A 6,058-nucleotide genomic window follows, 5' to 3' on the forward strand; every position below is an offset into this window, starting at 1 on the left:
TAATTATCTGGCTGATATTTAGAATGCATTACAGTTAAGAATTAGTCAGAAAAGAGATATTTGTAATTATTAACTGCCAAGGATGATCATTTTAATAATGGCTCGTTTCCACTGACCGGTACGGTACGGTATGGTACTCATGAGACCGTACCACTTTTTGGGTACCCTTCCGTTGTGGTACCTAGCACAGTGGTACGGTACTAAAGGGTGGAGCTAGACTCACTGCAGGATGTTGATTGGTTGACAGAGAATCGTCACTTGCGCGTGCTACAAGGGGAATGACAACATAAGAAGCGCCATTTTTTAATATACAGTTTAATATAATACTACTGTTACTGTGTCACGAAATGTAATTTGAAGAGTTTTTCAGGCGAGAATGTACTTTGTTTAAAGCTCAAATCTGTGGTTTATTTATAAAGATTTATGAAAATTTGATCCAGGTTGTGAGATCCAGGCGATCACTGGGCACTCTGCGCTCATGTACCCCGCCTGGAACAGCCTTTCCTCGGCTGGTCTTTCTGACGTTTGCCGCTGACTCTGACGTCTCTGTAGTGGTTAAACATGAGATATAATTCGTCTTGTGTAGACCTAGCGATCGATCTTTGGTCTTGTGAATCTATAATTTGTTCCCTGGCCAATCGTTTTGCCTGAGGGCTAAGTGAAGTTTCATAACTTTATATTTAGGCTATTTAACTTTACTGTTGTAAGGTTAGACTAGAGCGCTGACTTTGTATGTTTGACTGAATTGTTTGCTTTATTTCTTATTGTATAGCCTCTTGTACTTTTTACTTATACTTTTATAGTGGCTATTATTGATAAAACTGAAATTTAACAAAAACAGACAGAGTTTAGTTTTGTCATTTTTTATTTTATTACAGTGAAGATGATCAGAGTACAAATGCACATATTGCCTGAACCATATTAATAAGTCTAATATTTTTCAAATTTAAACGAAAAGAGGCAGGGTTGTGTTAAATATTTTTTGTTATGTTATAAATAGGCTAATGTTACATGCAGTGAATATAATCAATACGCGTTGCCTGAACCACATTTGTGTGGCTATAATGTTTAAGATTTCTTTAAATGAAAACGTAAAGAGGCAGTGTGGTGTTTTATAACATATTTCGTTTTATTGTTGCCTAAAATATACACACCGAGATAACCGGAGTAGCAGAGCGAGCTGACTGACGCTTTCAATAACGCGCTGGTCCATTTGCAGAATTTCGCGCGAAAATGACATCGATCGCTTCTTTCTGGCATAGGCTACACCACGCCTATCATGTAAGGGAACTGTTGGCAGTGGAAACTCTAGCCGATTCATGGTTTATCGACCCGAAGCGCACCGTACCGTACCGCTAAGTGGAAACGAGCCATAAGATGTCTATAGATTTTACAGAAATGCATATAAATGCTTTTGTTCTTTATATTTTTTTGTTAACACACATTGTTTAATGTATTCAACTAAAAGAAAACCTTAAGATATAACGTCAGCTGATTCAGATTTTGTAGATAATTTAATTGCTGGACTTTCTCAAGAGTTTAGGGTCAGCGTTCTTTCTATGCAGTAAAACTGGCTTAGCTGAGCCTAAAGTTGTTTCATGCCTTGTCGAAAAATAACTTAATAAAGATTACCTTATCAGACCTTCAGTTCTCCTCTCTTACCGTTTTGAGTAAATTCTATCAGCATAGCCAAGAGCAGAACGCTTATCCTCTGTCCTGGATTAAAGCTTTCACCCAAGCTCACAATTCATATTCGATCTAGGAACATTTCTCAGTATTAAGCTCAAGTTGCGCCAACGGGAAAAAAAGCGAATATAGCAGACTGTGCCAGTTATCGTACAGAAACATATAGCCTACACTTGAGTCAGCATATGGTTATGGTGTTTATATTGTTTCACGTTCATGTTAAGAAAAACAATATCCACATGCTCGAAAACGCGCTGCGCTGACAGACGTTGTGTGCTAAACTTGAAGTAAGCAAGTTCCTAGACCTGTTGGCGTAAGTTCCTGGATTTCGGCGTGTTCACACCGCAGGAACTAGAAACGATTTTAGTTCTAGGAACTCCTTTTGGAAGAACTAATTACAGTTTTTCTCGATTGCTTAAACACATTTCTTGAAACTATGCCTCGTATTCTCAAAACTGTAAACATGTCTCACCCAATTCCCCAAACATCCTATTTTCAGGTCAAAATGAAGCTCTACACACAAAACCATTGACTCTTGCTGAAAAACCAAACTTTGCCCACAGACAGGACACACAAGCCCTCAAAATCACACACAAACTACAACATAGTCTAACACACTGGTGCAATAAATTCAAATCAACATTTCCAAAACTGGTAAGTTATGTTGCTTGTGGTTCATCTGAGACTGCTTGTCTTCTTGCCCTTGCCCTTCCTCCTCCTCCTCCTTCTTATCCCTCCTCGATCTCTTCTTTCATGTCTTTCTGGATCCATTGTTCAATAAACTCAAACTGATTTGGGCCCTTTTATTGAAGGTTCTGATTGATGTCTGTTAAATTTCGACTCTTAGTGTTTCCACCTGGGTAATTGTGTGTAACTGAGCTGAAGCTGTGCTGACTTGAGTGAACAATATTGACAGTTCAACAAATCTGACTCATGTGTCAAAACAGGGAATAGTGTTTATAGTTTAGGGAAATGGGTGTGCTTTTTGATAAATGGCATTATGGTTTTGAAATTTTAGTTCAAAAGCCTGGTTATAGTGTTTAAGCAATCGATAAAAACTGTAATCTCCTACTTCAGAGTCAGGTCTAAACTAATCTTAGCCTCAGACATCACGCCCATGGATTGTTGGCTGAACGTCTGATGCATATGGCATATTTTTCAGACGAGTCTCACATGGTTCTGTACAGGCTCTCTGTATGAGGTGATGAGGCAGATGGTGTCCTCAGGCCAGGATAGCCTTGATGTCCCTTTCCCATCCATGATCAGATTCCAGTCTGACTGCAACAATGAGGGACATGATGGACGGCAGAGACAGGTGAAGGTGGGAACGGTGGTCAGCTGATTCATCAGAATAAAGCTGAAGAATGAGAACAGCTGTGTTGAGATGGCAGTAGGATGTGGGGTTCACTGCCTGTAAATATGTGATTGTTAGAACAATAAGTTTGAATAAATCTTTGTTTCATGAGTTGTTGACTCGTATATACTGTATATATTTTTTTATTGTGATGGTTGCTTTTTAAAATCTTTTACTCATTTATTCATGTTTCTTATTATTGTCAGTAAATAAAATATAATTAATTAAATTAATGAATGAATGCTAACCCTGTCTTATATCAGATTATTTCCTGTTTTATATCTGATTATGTCCTGTTATATGATTGTGTCCTGTCATATATCTGATTGTGTCCGGTTTTATATCAGTTTATGACCTGTCATATATCTAATTATGTCCTATTTTTTATCAGTTTATGTCCTGTCATATATCTGATTATGTCCTGTCTTATATCAGTTTGTCAATTCAAGTCGTCACCTTTATTTCTATAGCGCTTTTTACAATACAGATTGTATCAAAGCTGCTTCAGAGTGATAACATGAAAATAATTCAAAAAAGTTTCTTCCCACCTTCAGTAAGGCAGATCAATAATATTGTTGAATATTAAATGTCCCCAACTAAGCAAGCCAAAAGCCAAGGCAACAGTGGCAAGGAACCAAAACTCCATCAGGTGACAGAATGGAGGAAAAAACCTTGGGAGAACCCAGGCTCAGTTGGGGACCAGTTCTCCTATGGCCAACGAGCGAACAGTGTATGATTATGATCCAGGCAGTGTTACAGGTCAGAAGTCAGATTGGATCAGAACATTCCGAATATTTATCCAGTTCCCTCTGGTTGGAAGTCGGAGTCACGCCGGTATGGAGACGAGTTTATTGAGGATCAGTGCCAATGGCTGTCGTGTCGATGAGGCCTTCACAGGGCAGATGAGGCTGGCACTTCAGGGATGCGTTGTCGTTGTGTCCAGGCACAGGTCCACCATCTGATCTGGATACGGCCCGGATCTGGCTGACTTCAGTAAATAAACAGAAAGACTAACATTAGCATAGATGCCATTCTTCTTATGATGTAACGAGTACATCGGGTGTTATAGGAAGTGTCCCCGGTTCCGGCTGACCTAATCTATGCAGCCTAATAATTATTTAACTGAATTGAATAATATAAAAGTATAATGTTCTATATGAATGCAGGGTAAAAAAATATGTGTTTTTAGTCTAGCTTTGAACTGACAGAGTGTGTCTGCTTCCCGGACAATGTTAGGAAGACTGTTCCAGAGTTTAGGTGCTAAATAGGAAAAGGATCTACCGCCAGCAGGCGATTTTGATATTCTAGGTATTTTCAACTGGCCGGAGACGTGAAGGACTATAATGCGTTAAGAGCTTGCTCAAGTACTGCGGAGCTAAACCATTTAGTGCTTTGTAAGTAATCTGCAATATTTTAAAATTTACACGATGTTTAATAGGGAGCCAGTGCAGTGTTGACAGAACCGGGCTAATATGGTCATACTTCCTGGTTCTGGTAAGAACTCGAGCTGCAGCGTTTTGGACCAGCTGTAGTTTTTTTATTAAGCGTGCAGGGCAACCACCCATAATAGCATTACAATAATCTAGCCTTGAGGTCATGAACGCATTAACTAATTGTTCTGCATTTTTCTTTGAAAGCATATGTTGTAATTTAGATATATTTTTAAAATGAAAGAATGCGGTTTTACAGACCCTAGACACGTGACTTTCAAATGAAAGATTTATATCAAAGAGCACAGCCCGGTTCCTAACCGACGATGAAAAAGCTGCCATCAAGTGTTAGACAATATTCTAGATTATTACGTGAGGAAGTTTTTTGTCCAGTAATTAAAATCGTAGGAAATTACTAGTCATCCAAATTTTTATATCAGCTATGCATTCCGTTAATTTTGTGAATTGGTAAGTTTCGTCGGAGCGTGAAGAAATATAGAGCTGAGTATCATCAGTATAACAGTGAAAACTAATGCCATGCTTCCTAATGATATCTCCCAAGGGTAGCATGTACAGAGTGAAAAGTGAATGTGAGTGAATAAAAAAAAATAAAAAAAATATTTCATGTTTTCGTGCTATATTTCATAATTTATAAAGACACAAATAGGAACATTTCAAAACAGATACGTTTGGCTTGCATTAACTATACATTATGCAAAAACATGAGCTGATTTCTCCGCATTAAAGAACCACAGATGACATGTTTTTACATGGTTTAATAATGTAAAACATCCTTTATCAAATATATTAGTTAAAAGAATGTTCCAACCTATCTTTCATCCAAATCCTGACAGAAAAAGAAAACAACGAACAAGCAGCAGGTGAGAGTCTGGAGATGCAGGTAAACTCGTGTGTCATAACGTTAGCCCGACTCAGTGAAAACAGAAAATATGGAAATAAGACGAATTTCAGCATTTTAATCGTAATACCACAATAGGGCTTTTACAATCGTAATGACAAAATTAAATAACTAAACTATAAACCGCTGCCACAAATTTACCTGTTTTACAAAAAAAGAATATTAACATATTGCCTTGGGATATAAAATAGCCAAATGATGAATGTACATTGTTGAATGTATGATGAATGTCCCAAAATGTCATGTATAGAAATGATAATCTCCCTACCTTTTTTCATTTTATATATTTATATAGAACAGATAATCAGCAAAATTTCAACTTCGACATAAAATGTAAAACAGTTAAGTTTGGTTAAAGCATGCTTTATGTTGGAAAATCAAACAAAAATGTGTCCATTTGAGAACCCTGACAGCTTGCTTGAACCTGTTGAAAAACCAGAGCTGTTACTAAAATGGTCTTTTATATCTTTGCTGTGGTGCATCATGGGAGGTGGGAGAAACCAAACTGGGGGTTAAAGGTGATTTTTTTCATTGAAGGATTTTTTTTTTTGAAAGACTTTGTAATGGTGAAATATGTTGTTATATAATTTTATTTATTTATTAGGGTACGTTCAAAAAGCTTATAATACTGAGGTTTGTTCATTTGGTGAACTTAATTTCTGGTTGCTT

At 37.3% G+C, this 6,058-nt stretch overlaps 1 protein-coding gene across 4 annotated transcripts in view; it reads left to right on the top strand.

Moving 5' to 3' along the window:
• LOC309486599 (von Willebrand factor A domain-containing protein 5A-like) overlaps window positions 1-1,641 on the top strand; it is a 38,129-nt gene extending 36,488 nt beyond the window's left edge. For all 4 annotated transcript variants that reach the window (XM_082153947.1, XM_082153949.1, XM_082153950.1 and 1 more), the window contains one exon: window positions 1-1,641. This exon is cut by the window's left edge and continues 378 nt beyond it. The gene's annotated coding sequence lies outside the window, so the exon portion shown is untranslated.
• The last annotated feature ends 4,417 nt before the right edge of the window (window positions 1,642-6,058 follow it).

The sequence above is a fragment of the Leuciscus leuciscus genome (genome assembly GCF_965113295.1).
Source record: "Leuciscus leuciscus genome assembly, chromosome: 22".
Taxonomy (NCBI): Eukaryota; Metazoa; Chordata; class Actinopteri; order Cypriniformes; family Leuciscidae; genus Leuciscus; species Leuciscus leuciscus.